At 36.2% G+C, this 14,052-nt stretch overlaps 1 protein-coding gene across 2 annotated transcripts in view; it reads right to left on the bottom strand.

Annotated features, from left to right (window-relative positions):
- TIPARP (TCDD inducible poly(ADP-ribose) polymerase) overlaps nt 1-14,052 on the bottom strand; it is a 34,643-nt gene that overhangs the window by 15,900 nt on the left and 4,691 nt on the right. The gene's annotated exons all lie outside the window — the stretch shown is intronic.

Genomic DNA, 14,052 nt, shown 5'->3' with positions numbered 1-14,052 from the left:
GTTTTGGTTTGTTGCTTTTTTCAGAGACATCAGTTTACCTAAGCTAAGTAGGAATACACAATACTGTCTGATGAGACAGGGGGGTAACAAAAGAAGTGAAAAATAAAATGACTCCAGGAGGTCAGTACTGCTAATCTACTCACCATCAATACTACCTTTTATAGTGAAAAAAGAGTTGGCAAAACATGAAGAGAAAAATGATTTGATTATGAGGTTTAGCTATGAGATTATTTTTGTTATCTGGTCTGCTGCTGCTGAATCAGCACTTTGTAAAACATCTGAATACTGCTGGGGAAAATATTCACTGTATAAATTCGAATCACTTAAGAAATTAATTTTATAAAGGGTGGTCCAATTAAAATATTTGTGTTTCTTTTTAAATGGAACTTCATCTAGTGTCTAAAACATCTGAACCATTATTTTCAGTAACTGATAAACAGTTCATTGCTCTTCTTTCTTTTTTTGTATGTTTCAAAAATTTCCTAAGAAAACAAAGTGTTAAATATATCATAAAATAACATCAGAGATGTACTTCCACCCTTTTCCACCACAGATTTCTAAACAGATGTCTATAATACACAGGATACTCCAGATCCAGTGGCACTCAGGAAGACTGGCTCATGTGAAATCCAGATGTCTGGACAGATATGCCCAATAATTATTTCCTTGTTGTAAATTTGGATTTTGAAAAGGGTATTAATTTTGACCTATGGGTTTTGTTGGTTAGTGCAAACTTTCTAAACTCTGCCCTTAGAAAACATGTTTCAAGGACTGTTACTAGGTATTCTGTGCAAAAAGCATTCTGCGGTCAAATGTTTGAAAAAAAGTGGTTATACAAAATTAAACAATTTATATACTGTGGCCACTCCTCAGTCCCTTTAATATACTAAGGCAGACATTGAAGTACCATGATAAGGGCTATAAAGTATTCTTCCAAACCTATGACAATGCTCTCCCTTTTCCTCGTTAATACCAGTTAACATCTCTCAATAAACACTCCTGACAAATGTCAGGGAAAGAAAATCTATTTTCCACCCACCATCCCAATGTTCATAATTAGTGAATCAGCTTTTATATTAAAAACAAACAAACCACACACACAAAGACTCAAGTCATAAACCCAAATGATAGTGCCATGAAGCACATAACTTGTAAAAAACAGTATGGTCTTTAAAAATTCCCAAAGTTTCCAAAACCCCTAATTTCTTGCTCAGAAACAGACAAACTAGTTAAGACAAGGGCTTAAAAAGAACATATAATTTTAATTATAAAATGAGAATAAGACAATAAAGTGTATTTTAAAATGACATTTGGACACTGCTTTGTTTAAAAACGATTATGGTAGCCCTGGTGTAGCTCAGTGGATAGAGCATTGGTCCAGGGACTGAAGTGTCTTGGGTTCGATTCCAGTTAAGGGCACATACCTTGGTTGCAGGCTCCCAGCCCTGGTTGGGGGGCATGTGGGAGGCAACCAATCCATGTGTCTCTCTCACATCGGTGTTTCTGTCTCTCCTTCTCCATTCCACTCTCTCTAAACATCAATGGAAAAATATCCTCGGATGAGGATTATTAAAAAAAGGTTATGGTAAATAGGAATATCCAATCAAAAACGAAAAAATACTTTTGGGAAATCCTTGAAAAAAAAAAAGAAAAAACACCCAAAACAAACTCCTATGCCTAAAGCCACATCAACTTACTGTAAACAATTTTCACTTAACTTTAGGATAATTTTTTTTTTAAATCCTCACCTGAGGGTACGGTTTTTACTGATTTTAGAGAGAGGAAGGGGGGGGAGGGGAGAGAAACAGTGATGTGAGAGAGAAACATCAATTGGTTGCCTCCTATACACACCCCAACCAGGGATCGAACCAACAACCTGGGTATGTGCCCATACCAGGAATCGAACCTGTCATCTTTGAGTGTATGGGACTGAGCCACACTGGCCAGGGCTTAACTTTAGGAGAATTTGATGTTATCGAAGAGCCAAGAGACACTTACCTCTTAAGATCATTGCCAATTTCTAAGCAGATTTTCCTGCTTTACTAGTATGTTTATTTCCCAATTATGAGTTAATAAATCCTCAGTATTTTTCTAAGGAGTTCTTAGAACAGCAGTCATTATGTTAACATGTATGTAAAATATACAATGCTTTTTGCTATTAAAGTGTCAGATTTTATTCTGGGCATCATTCTAGCAATTTTTGTTTAAGCCTGTATTACTAAGACTTCATAGATAATGATTTGCATGAGAAAGACATCTAAAACTGCAGCTTTTGCTACATTCTCTGTGCATTTCAGTCCTTTGGCCATTATGAAATTTCTATGACAAATCCTAATTTACTACAACCAAATGTTCCTTGCATTGATGTATCAAAGTACTGTTTTAGCTCTATTTGATTTTCAATATGCTTTTCTAGACCTGACAGAGACAAAACAACAAATCTGAAAAACATTAAATTATCTTTTTATAAGATCAATTTTACCACCTGCTCTCCCATAAACAAGCAATGCTTAAAAACCCCAAAGCCAAGAGTCTTTTTCCTCCTCAATCTGCATCAGTACAAATGTGTAAATGTTCAACATTTACCACTCTTCTTTATCAAACCATTGTTTTCTATTATCAGAAAGCAGTTATAAGTCATGTGTGTGGTAATAGCGGTGGTTGGCTGTTTTAGGCAACACACAAAGAATTAAACAGATGTAGTCCCTGGCTTTCAATGGCTTTGAGAGAAATGAAAAACCAAATGTTAAAACCAAAGAAGCAGTGCATCTGCCTATTTATATTCATCAGCAGCAAGTACAATCCTGGAATAAGAGGACAGAGAATAGGCATACAGCATTATGAGAGAGGAGGTGGTTACTGGCATCCAAAAATGGAAAAGGTCAGGAAAAGTAAGAGACTTTATCAATCCAAGATAACTTTCTATAAAAGAAAAAACGCTAAGAACAATTTAAATAATAGGAAATACTACAAGTAACGGGTTGTGTGGAAGAGCAACAATAACAAAATGCCAGAGTCAGTGGAAGAAGAGACAGAAAAAACAAACCCTGTGGCCTAGTATGAAATGTGACACAAAGGTGGTTTGGGAACAATTCATAGAGAGGGCCTACCTCTGCTGAAAAGGGGGTCAGGAAATATGGTCAAGGGAGGTATCCTAGAGTGGATGAAATGAGAGCCAAATCTGGCCAGACACCAGGCGGACAATGGGAGGTAGGACACCACTTGCACAGTGACTGACATGTGTAGACTCTAACCAAGCAAGGCAGGAGAGACCCAAGAGCGTGCAGCCCTTGCAGTTCATGTGGGAGGTCAGGGTGTATGTGTGTGTGAGGGGGATGATAAGATAAAAAACTGGACTAGATAGGTTGGCTGGGGCCAGATAATGAAGAGCTTTGTATTCTGGGTGAAGAGGTTAGGATTTGATTCTATGGGCAATAAGAATCACTGGTGGATTTTCAACAAGGTTCAGATTGCCTTTTATAAAGGTCACTCCAGCAGTAGTGGTATGGACTGATTTGTTTATTTTTGCAAGAGGAGGGTAGGGAAAGATGGAGGAAGGGTGGAGAAGGCACTTATTTGCTTTAATATTTATTATTCTATGCTTAGCCATCTGCAGCTATTAGCATTGCTCTTAAGACAAATGATGACAGAAAATGGAGGGGGCAAGGGATGCTTTGAGGGGTACTTAAGAATTAGAACCTAACTGCATGGAGGATGATTACATGTGGGGCTGAAGGGAGTAGAAAGAGTCCAAGATGTGTCCTATGTTTCTGGTCTGGGTGACTGGTTAACAGTGCCATTAAATGAGACAGGAATTGTAGGAGGTGGAACACATTTAAGAGGGAAGATGATGTAAATAAAATATAGAAATCAGACTTTAACAGAGGTCAATTAAGTATAAGTTTCTGGATCCTACTCTGTACAGTTTCAAGTGGATGGGTTAAACTTTGGCACTTTGGCTTCCTGCCTATAAGAGTTAACTGGTTTCTACAAGGACAAACCTGTGACCTCAATAACACCTGCCCTAATCAGTTAGACTAACCTGACACAATTAATAGGTCCTTTTATTTTATTACTATGATATAAAATGAAATGTCTCCCCAAACTGAGGGTCATCATGATAGAAGGCTAAAGATCAAATGCAATATGAAGAGAGTGTTAAGGCTCTTCTCCTACAGACTTGAGACAGGCATGACAGATGGGGTATGTTTGCTGCTGCTAAAGAAATTTCACAGGCACACGAAATATAGCTGGCTTTTGATACCTGGCTTTGATGTTTTCAGGAACTCATTTAGCAACACTGGAATATCTGGCAGCTTATATAACCCTTCAAATATGTTATAAGGTGATGAGAATCAAAGCCATGGCATATACAATACCAGCATAATTATTAAACTTCAGAGGATCAGTCCTATGTACTTTTAATTTTCTGTATTAGAAGCATAATAATGGTCATTTATTCAGTTATTAAGATTTTTTGCTAACACTGACTCAAATAAATAGCACAAAGCTATTGGAGGAGGCAATAAAAATTACCTATAAATGCTTACATACAAAGCAATATCTTTCAATATTTACCAGAAGTTAAAATTCTATACTTAAATTTTATACTATGACATGGGGTCTTGGTAACAACTGGGTTTTCCCCTTTGTATCCAGAATAGCTGGAGACACAGATATACCTATAAATCAAAATTGGGAGTTTATTATTATGCATATGGCCCTCAGTAATTATGTGTAGGCTACACATCAAATGTTGACTCTCAATTAAATCTGCCCATATTTAAGGAGACCCTGACCTAATCAAGGCAGGATTGCTGAGGCTTAGATCACTCTGTAAAATAATTAATATCCATCTTGAATCATAAATTTATATTATGGTTCTAAATGCCTCAAAAGATTTTGGGTAGGTAAAAATATTCCCCACTTTTAAGAAACAACTCTTATATAGGGATCATCAAAAAGCAAAATTCTGACTGTGTGTGCTGCTCCTTTGGTCACTTCTGGGACATCTTAGAAATAGGTGAATGAGAATGCAGTCAGTTAGTGAGTGGAATCTAGAATCACATTTATCTGTGTCTGATTTACAAATTGTTAGACATCTAATTGTTAGACATCTAATCGATGGTCTTAAAGTCATTTTAGAAGTGAACACAGTGAAATAATAATGAGGATAAGACAGAAGAAAAATGAAAGGCAGGTAGTTTTACTAAATGAAAGGATGCCCTGTATTGTTTGGTTGTTGTCTTTTTTTAAAATACTTTTTTTTATTGATTTAGAGAGGAAGGGAGAGGGAAACAGAAAGAGGGAGAGAGAGAGATAGAAACATTAATGATGAGAGAGAATTATTGATTGGCTGCCTCCTGCACGCCCCCTACCAGGGATCAGGTTGTGCCCATGACAGGAATCGAACCGGGGACCCTTCAGTCCACAGGCCAACGCTCTATCCACTGAACTAAACTAGCTAGGACTGTTTTTAAGCTTTTGTAATTCTATAGTCTCCAAAAGAATGTGGGAAACTAAACTCATAACACAGTTTAATACCATACATTGAAGTTCCCTTCATGCAACCACTAAAAGCAAATTACAATATCCACTCGAGAAAAAAAAAAATCTACTAAAATACTGTTGTGTTGGGCTTTCTTGGTTTTTATTACAAAACTAATGGACCAAAGCAAAAAATACAAAAGAACTTTCTAATAAGATGTGGATAAGCCTATAATCTTTTGTGAATAAAAATTATACTTAAAGAGTTCGGAAGATCTCATTGCTATCTATTTATGGAGGCATGGGATTAATGTTGCACCCTGAAGACATCATAGTCCAAAATCTGGGCATTTGTTCTGACTGGAATCGAAAACCGAGACCTCCTGGTTCATAGTTCAACGCCCATCCACTGAGCCATGCCTGCAGGGCAGCTTTAACTTTTATTCAAGTTTAATCACATGTCCTTAGACTCCTAGAAGGTAACTTAATCGAGAAATACTTCTACATGTCTCTGACTACCATGGCCTGATGAAGTGAAACTTAATTTCTGCAAGAATTTGAGATAGAAAGCACACAATAGATTAAAATAATGTGTACTATGCCTTGTACTACCTTAAATTATGCAGATGTTGCTTTTTGTGAAGATGAGTAAATATACCCTTCGTTAAATGAAATATTTTTAAACTGAGGGATTTCTATTTTACCTCAATATAGACAATACAAAATGTCTGCCATGTACTCAAAACACAACTGATTAATTCAATTTTGTGGATATAGAATTTGACAGTATTTAGAGAGAGCTGAAATATATTTGTTTATAAAACTTTTCTACACAGACATTATAAAATCAGGTGTATACTGTATAAGTGTTAAAATTGCTTAAAGTAACTGTTTTCAAATAAGCTCAAACAATTCAGAACTCACTTATACATAAATGAAATACTAATTATAAATAATTATCATAAAATATATACTCTAACTCCCCGTAAGATATAATTTATTAGCTTATTTGATTTCTGGGCTAATTTCTGAAAGGGAAAAATAAGACTTCCTATAGAAAACTTATCAAGAGGTTGTTTGTTTTTGTCTATATATTTTGTAAACTATGTCTACAAAATCTTTCAACAGGGTCTTACACCAGTCAACTTTTCCTAGAGGAAAGGGATTCTACAAAACCAAGTTTCTCTAATATATTTAATTTTATCAAATTTAAGAGTCTACATTATTTTTTAGTAGGTAATTAACTGTAGAACACTTTACACAATGCTCCTGAGGTGCAGCAACATTTGGACAATCCAAACCTCAGAAAGCAAGAAAGCAAAGTTTCTTCTGTTTCACATACTCTAGCCCCATTCAAGGATGTCCTATTTTTTATTATTATTAACTTGGAAGGCAAACCTAGTATTTCTCCTGTGCTTATTTTTATTCTCTCAATGCCTGGAAATGAAAGAGAGAAGCCAGGTGACTGTCAAAAACCAAAGACCAATCACAGCAGGAAATTATTTAGAGTATTTTTTTGCCATTTGCCCTTTCTGTCCCCTGATCAGCTGCAGGAGCTGTGAAGATCACAGGGTACAGGCAAGATTCTGAAAGCACATGCACTACTGCAAGCAAAGTTCACTCTTGGGCCCCTACCCCAGCCATTCATTCTTCACTGACTGACTATTCAGTGATGGTAAATTTTAGAGCAAATAAGGTCACCCAAATTCTATGGCTATACGTCAAATGAGAAGGGACAGTTTAAGAATTTCTTAATCCAAAAAGAAAATAAAAATTAATATAACAAATTCCAGTAAGTGTGGCCTAAACGAAATATCTTTTCCAATCATGTGAGAAGTGCTGTTTCAACACTGACTATTCACAAATCCTTCCTTATGCTCAGAAGCAACAGTACCATTTGCATAAAGAATACAAGTTTCCTGAACAAATCTTTCTCAGACAATTTAGTCATAGGGGATTCTAATACACTCTTTACACAACACTTTGTGGCACACATACTCGAAAATCTGGTTTCTGTAGCATGTGAAAGGAAACAGTCATTCTGGCATTTTCGCTCTCATATGAGCTTACCCTTTCATTGTGATTACCATGCAAAGGTTCTCTACTGGTCAAGTGGGTGTTACCAATAAGTAAATAGCATATAGCAGAGAAAGATCAAGGAGACAGACACATTTTATTGTCTGAACACTGCAACTAGGAACGCTTAGCTAACTCCCTTCTATGCTTGTCTTAGCAATAGTAACTGACCAGGTCAGCAAGAAATATTGGAAATTTCAGAATCAGAAATTAATTAATATCATCAACTTCTAAAATTTGAGTTCCTAATCACAGAATTGGTTATATTTAGTACAAAACTGCAAAACTGTCTTTTGTACAGAACATATATTATCTTTACAAACTACCAAATTGAATAAGTAGAATTTATTTATTTTACATAAAAACCTTTATTTTCAAGGATTAAAAAATATATTTCACAACCTACCCCCTGCAATTTCAAATTTCCCTATTAACAAGGAATTAATCTACACTGGAAAGTCAAGGCTTTTAGTTAATGTGTCAGGGACTGGGCTGGATTAGTTTTAACACAGGATTTTTAAATAGAGGTGAGTTTGAATAGCATAATCCTTAGTCCCTAGAAAGCACTATCATAAATCTATGAATAGAAAATTTTGTTTTTGTTAAAGAATTACCTTCATATCTAAAATGTGACTTGTTTGCTCCTAGAAATGGTGAACTATAGAACTATTTTATTCCTTTGCACAATTTGTGTTTATGGTACAAAGTACAGTTCAACCCAAAACCTTAAGCTATTATCTAACAACTAGAGGCCCAGTGCACAAATTCGTGCACAGGTGGGGTCCCTAGGCCTGGCTGGCGATCAGGGCTGATCAGGGCCATCTTGCCCAGTCCTGATCGGGGCCTGCTGGCCAAGGGGAGGGACGGGGAGGGACTGCGGGAGGTTGGCTGGCCAGCAGGGAGTGATTGCGGGAGGTTAGCCGGACCAATGGGGCAGATCAGGGCCAGCCAGCCAGGGGTAGGGACCAGCCAGGGGGAGAGTTCGTGGGAGGTTGGCTGTGGGAATGCACTGACCACCAGGGGGCAGCTCCTGTGTTGAGTATCTGCCCTCTGGTGGTCAGTGAACATCATAACAACTGATCGACTGGTCATTCCGGTCACTCGGTCATAACGGTCGCTTAGGCTTTTATATAGCTAGATATCAAACCCAGATGAGACAGAAAATGGTTCAACCCTCAGCACTCTAGTGTCTTCCAATGATTCAAAATCATTCATATTCACTTTAAGACTCCCAGATTTATTTTAGAAGAGAAACTCTCCTGCTTTTAACAAAGAGATTTCCGGGCAAAACCTACCCACCCTCATAGAAACTTGGGCCAGAATAATCAAGAGTTATCTTGTAACTCAAAATACATTTGTTTTTTCCTCTGCAAAAGTAACATATACACATATACTTAAGTTTTCTTTCCACAAAAATGCAACTGCATGCCGAAACCGGTTTGGCTCAGTGGATAGAGCGTCGGCCTGTGGACTGAGGGGTCCCAGGTTCGATTCCGGTCAGGGGCATGTGCCTTGGTTGTGGGCACATCCCCAGTGGGGGGTGTGCCAGAGGTGGCTGATCGATGTTTCTAACTCTCTATCCCTCTTCCTTCCTCTCTGTAAAAAATCAATAAAATATATTTTTAAAAAATGCAACTCACAAGCAGGACACTGGTAATTATTAAAGGTTGCTGACCTAGGTTAAGAGCACCTTATTTAAATGTGATCAAAATTATTACCATCAGACAAAGGATGAGAATCTGGTTGTCTCAAATCATGGAATAAGAAAGAAGGGAGGCCATGAGAAAACAGTTATAATCTCAAATGGTTGTATTTTAGTAGCATTCCTTGAGTAGTCAAGGTTTGTATGGGCTACATACTGCTTTACCCTTTAGAAGTAGCCCCAAATCCAATACAAAACTAAGAATCACTAAGATCAGAGATGCATAGAAAGAACTTATTCATTTACCTTTGCTTTATGGTAGATGGCAAATCTAGAAATTCTAGTGTAACAATAGAAAATAGATTTACAGGGACACAGTAGAATTAATCAATAGTTGCATTTTTTTGCATGTACACATATGCAGAATAAGGAGTTACTACTTGCTTTTACCCATTTACTTACAACAAAAAGTAAAAGCTTTACAGTCAACTCAATAAGAAAATGCATAATATCTGATGTATTTTTAGGGATTGCCAGATAACCTTATACGCTATTTACTCCAACTGTCTTTGCTTCTTGCCAAGTTCATTTTCATTACCATAAATACATTAGGAACAGACTGACCTAACCTGAAACTATGTGACAGGTGCTTTAAAAAGTCTAATCTAGCCCTGGCCGGCTTGGCTCAGTGGTTAGGGCATCGCCTCTCAGACCAACGCCGGTTCGATTTCTGGTCAAGGGCACAAACCTGGTTTGCCGGTTTGGGGCTTGTGTGGAAGGCAACCAACCTATGTGTCTCTCTCTCTTTCTCTCTCTCTATCTCTTTCACATCGATGTTTCTCTCTCTCAAAAAAAATCAATGGGGAAACAAAAGTCTAATCCGCTTATTGATTTAAAAAAACACACACACAGAAAATAAATGAATGATTGCTACTGATTCCCATGACAGCTCAACAGACCCAGTAACTCCTCTGGATTAGTACAGAAAGAAGCCAATTAGTTTATTTCATATGTAAATAGCATCATAAAGAGGTAGAAAATATAATTCATTAGATTGCTTTATCTTCAAGCACAAGGCACACATTTTGAAAGTCACTTCAAATACAATTATTGCTTATGGAGCTCTCTCTCTTAGGCAGGAATTTTAAAAATAAATTCAAATTCATCCAGCTGTGTATATTTAAGAAATACCAAAAAGTCACAAGGCATAGTAAGATTCAGCTGTTCTCATCTCTCCAGTATTATCAATAGCACATAATGAGTTAGTTCATACATCATCACAGCTGTGCAGGCCAGAGCTAACTTGGCTAATTTAACTATTCCAGCAGAGTTCAGTCAGGAGTTGGCTCTATTTTAGATAATCCATTCTGCAAGTCATATAGAAAAGAACATCATATCCTCTTTATTATCATTAGTATGCAATTCTCCTGTCTTCTTTCACAGAGTCCCTGTGAAGTCATCTTTATTATCCTCTGCACAGATTAAAAACACACACACACACACACACACACACACACTTCTAAAAGCAATTAGCAATCAAAATCACTCAAAACTAACTTATCACAAACACTCTATGCATAAGTCATATCAAGTAAAACTCCCTCTTTTATCAATATGCCTTAATTCCAAAAGAGGAGAAAAGAACACTGTCCTCTGAGAAAAATTAACCCTGGAGTTGGGGTTTGCAACTTTCTACTTCACCCTCCTACTCTCCTTCAAAACTTTCAGAATTAGAAATAATCACAGGCTATATTTTCATCTACAGATTAACCCCAAATTAAGGTTTGCAGAATGCCTCTTCTTTATGGTTAATAATAACTATAAGACTTCTGGCACACTTTAAAATTGATGTAATGCGAAAACCAATGGCGTTCTTAGTTGCTAATGGGAGATTTGCACATCCTCAATTTCAATCATCCTCAACAATATTCTACAGTTAGTGAGGCTCTCTTAAAACTACTTAGCTTGCCATTTAGTATCATTTTCTAATAAGGATGAGTGCCTAAACTGTCAGAGACTATGTTTTCTTAATTGAAAACATAACATTCAATGTTGTTTTCTTAACTTCATATTTGGAATTTGGAAATTCTCCAAAGCCATCCTGTGTGTAAAAGAAGCCTCGGCATGTAAATACAGGGAGTTCACACATACAACTAGTTTCCAGTTGATGTTGGCAATGAACATCTGCAGATGTACAAAAGCAGAGTGTGGTGGAAAAGTAGGATTATATCATAATTTGGGATGAAGGCAAAATTGGAAAATAATTAAAATAATTTCATTATAATTAACCAAGTAAGCATTTATTATTGAAATTCTCTTTATTAAGTGTATTTTTAGTATCTAGGCATCGTGATTAAAGAGGCAGAATGGACTTGTGAATTTATCTAACTCAACTTGCTTTCCAATTTCATTCTTGAGAATAAAATGAACCCTGTTAATCTAATTTGGATTAATTTAGCTGTTAACTCTAATACATTTGAAAAACAAAGAATTTTATCTGCTTAACAGACCCAGAACTATGAACTTTCCCCAAGTTCCACACAATGAAGTATTATAGATATAGTATGTAATAATGATTTATCAAGTCATATAAAATACTGAACCCAAGTGAGATTAACAACTGTCATTCATTTTTCCTGAATCCAAAGACTGCTGGGGTCTGACTTGGACATATACACAGCTGAACACACACTTCCTGGTTATGTGCAATCTGCACAGATAGACCAGCTTTACAGGCCTGACCACAGAGATTAATAGCTTTAGCCAAATAATGTGGTAACCATGTGAACCTGGGCTGCTCCAGCTTGTTTGTGAATCTCTCAGCAAGGCTCAACATGCCGTTATCTGCATCTTGTTGCCAGGAAACACAACATCGCTTTGGAATACAAGGAAAACCAGGTTGTAATGACCACAGGTCAACTTCCCAAAAGTCTAATTTTTGACACTTAGCTATCTACAATCTTATAACATTTCTCACTGTAGTCCATGGAGAACCTTCTTCACATTACTAATAATTAACTTAATACTTTGCTATTTTTATCAGGGCAGGACAACTTACTACCATTACCAATGTATTAGCAACAATAGTTACAATAATAATTCACTCATACCTTTCCTCTCAAGTGTCAAATAAACATTATTTTAGTAAAAGTGATTTGGAAATCAAGCACTCACTGCAACTACTTTATAACTAATTCAACAAAATCCATGTCTATTCTTCAGCAAAGTAATTTTACCAAAGGACAAAATACCCAATATGCTGCTGACTTAAGAGTTCCTGGATTCTATCCATCAAAATACCCATCTTGCCTTGCTGATAATAACAGAACGTAATGTGTTGGACAATAATCCTGACCAATTCAAACAGAGAGAAACTTAATGTACCAGATGCTGAAGTACTCAGCAGACAGGAAATGTGCTTCGTAAGAGTGAAGTGGGAGGCTACTATTCTGCAGTTTTGCAATCTGGAGATGGGAAAGATAGAGTGGCTTTGAGAGTATATAAAATTAATTATCCTTTACATACCAATTAGAATTGCTAGCTCATGGGCAACAGAGATTTTAGACAAAGCCTTATTAAAAAGGTTTTAAGAGAATGGAAAACATTGTCTTCCAATGCCGGCTTTAAAATATGAAGTTAAAAGTATTTAGCTTTATTTCACTACCCATGCAAAATAGAATCTTGGATGCATTCTATAATAAAGATAATACATTCATGATCAGGAAAACTATATTCTTGATATAATCTTACTTTTATCCCAAGGAGTCTTCTATATAATAATGCCTTTAAACCTGGGCCTCATATTGTTTCTCATCTTGTTCCATACATCCCTTCAAATGTCCCTTTGCATCTCAAAATTCTAGTCTCATAGTTGAGATGTTAAAAAGACACAGATCTGAGTACTATATGCCTGAAATATTAAAAAGAAACCACTTATCCAATACTAAATGGGAACAAGAGAAGTTAAAAAAAAGAAAAAAGACCAGGCTTCTGCAATGCCAACAATGCTTTGGCACTATGTTAGAACACAGGAGATGAACATCAAGACTAACAGAATTAAACAATTTGGAAATGGTTTACTGCCACCATTTGCTTGTTGACTCTCTTGAAGAGAGTAACCCAACTTATCTGTGAACAAAGATGACTCTCAAGAAAGTTTTTCCCCTGGACTTCTAGTCTAGGATATTCAGGGTAGTTTTCGTCCCTATGGGTCATTCCTTTCAGTACTACACACATCATCAGGCAATTCATTACCTGTGAAGCAGTCAGGAGGCCCTCATGGTCTCCCAAATCAGGTAGCATGTATAGACGTGCTCTTTTCCCCTAAGTAATTTGAATATTTACTCTTGGTCATACACAACTATTAACATCACACATTTTAACTCCTTCCATACTACAGGAGAAACAACTTAGAAATATAAAGATTAATGTTATTATGCAGCCATTTTTGCACTAGTAACTTTACATGTGGCAACTATCATTTCCTTCTTCACTTTTAAATTCAATTAAAGAAGAATTCAGATGTGGAAATTTCAGTTCCCTATCAGTGAATATTGCTTAGATATCCATACTAAAAGAACCAAATTATTTACTTATATGTCTTGCATAGGAAAACATGACGATAACTGTTTTTATGTAAATGATAAACAAACATACCCATTAACATAAACATACTCTTTACTCATTGTTAAAAGACTCAGTTTTTTAAAAAGTACGCTGAATTGTAGAATTTATTTTACCTATAAGATAATTAAAATAATAAACTTAATGGCAAAAAGTTTTATGGAAACTAAAAAAAAATTAATATTCTTGAGCAGGATTCATAAGTTTGGAAGAAACTTCTGAAT

The sequence above is a fragment of the Cnephaeus nilssonii genome (assembly GCF_951640355.1).
Source record: "Cnephaeus nilssonii genome assembly, chromosome: 3".
Lineage (NCBI taxonomy): Eukaryota > Metazoa > Chordata > Mammalia > Chiroptera > Vespertilionidae > Cnephaeus > Cnephaeus nilssonii.
Note: the sequence above shows the minus strand (reverse complement) of the source record. Positions and strands in the feature narration are given on the sequence as shown.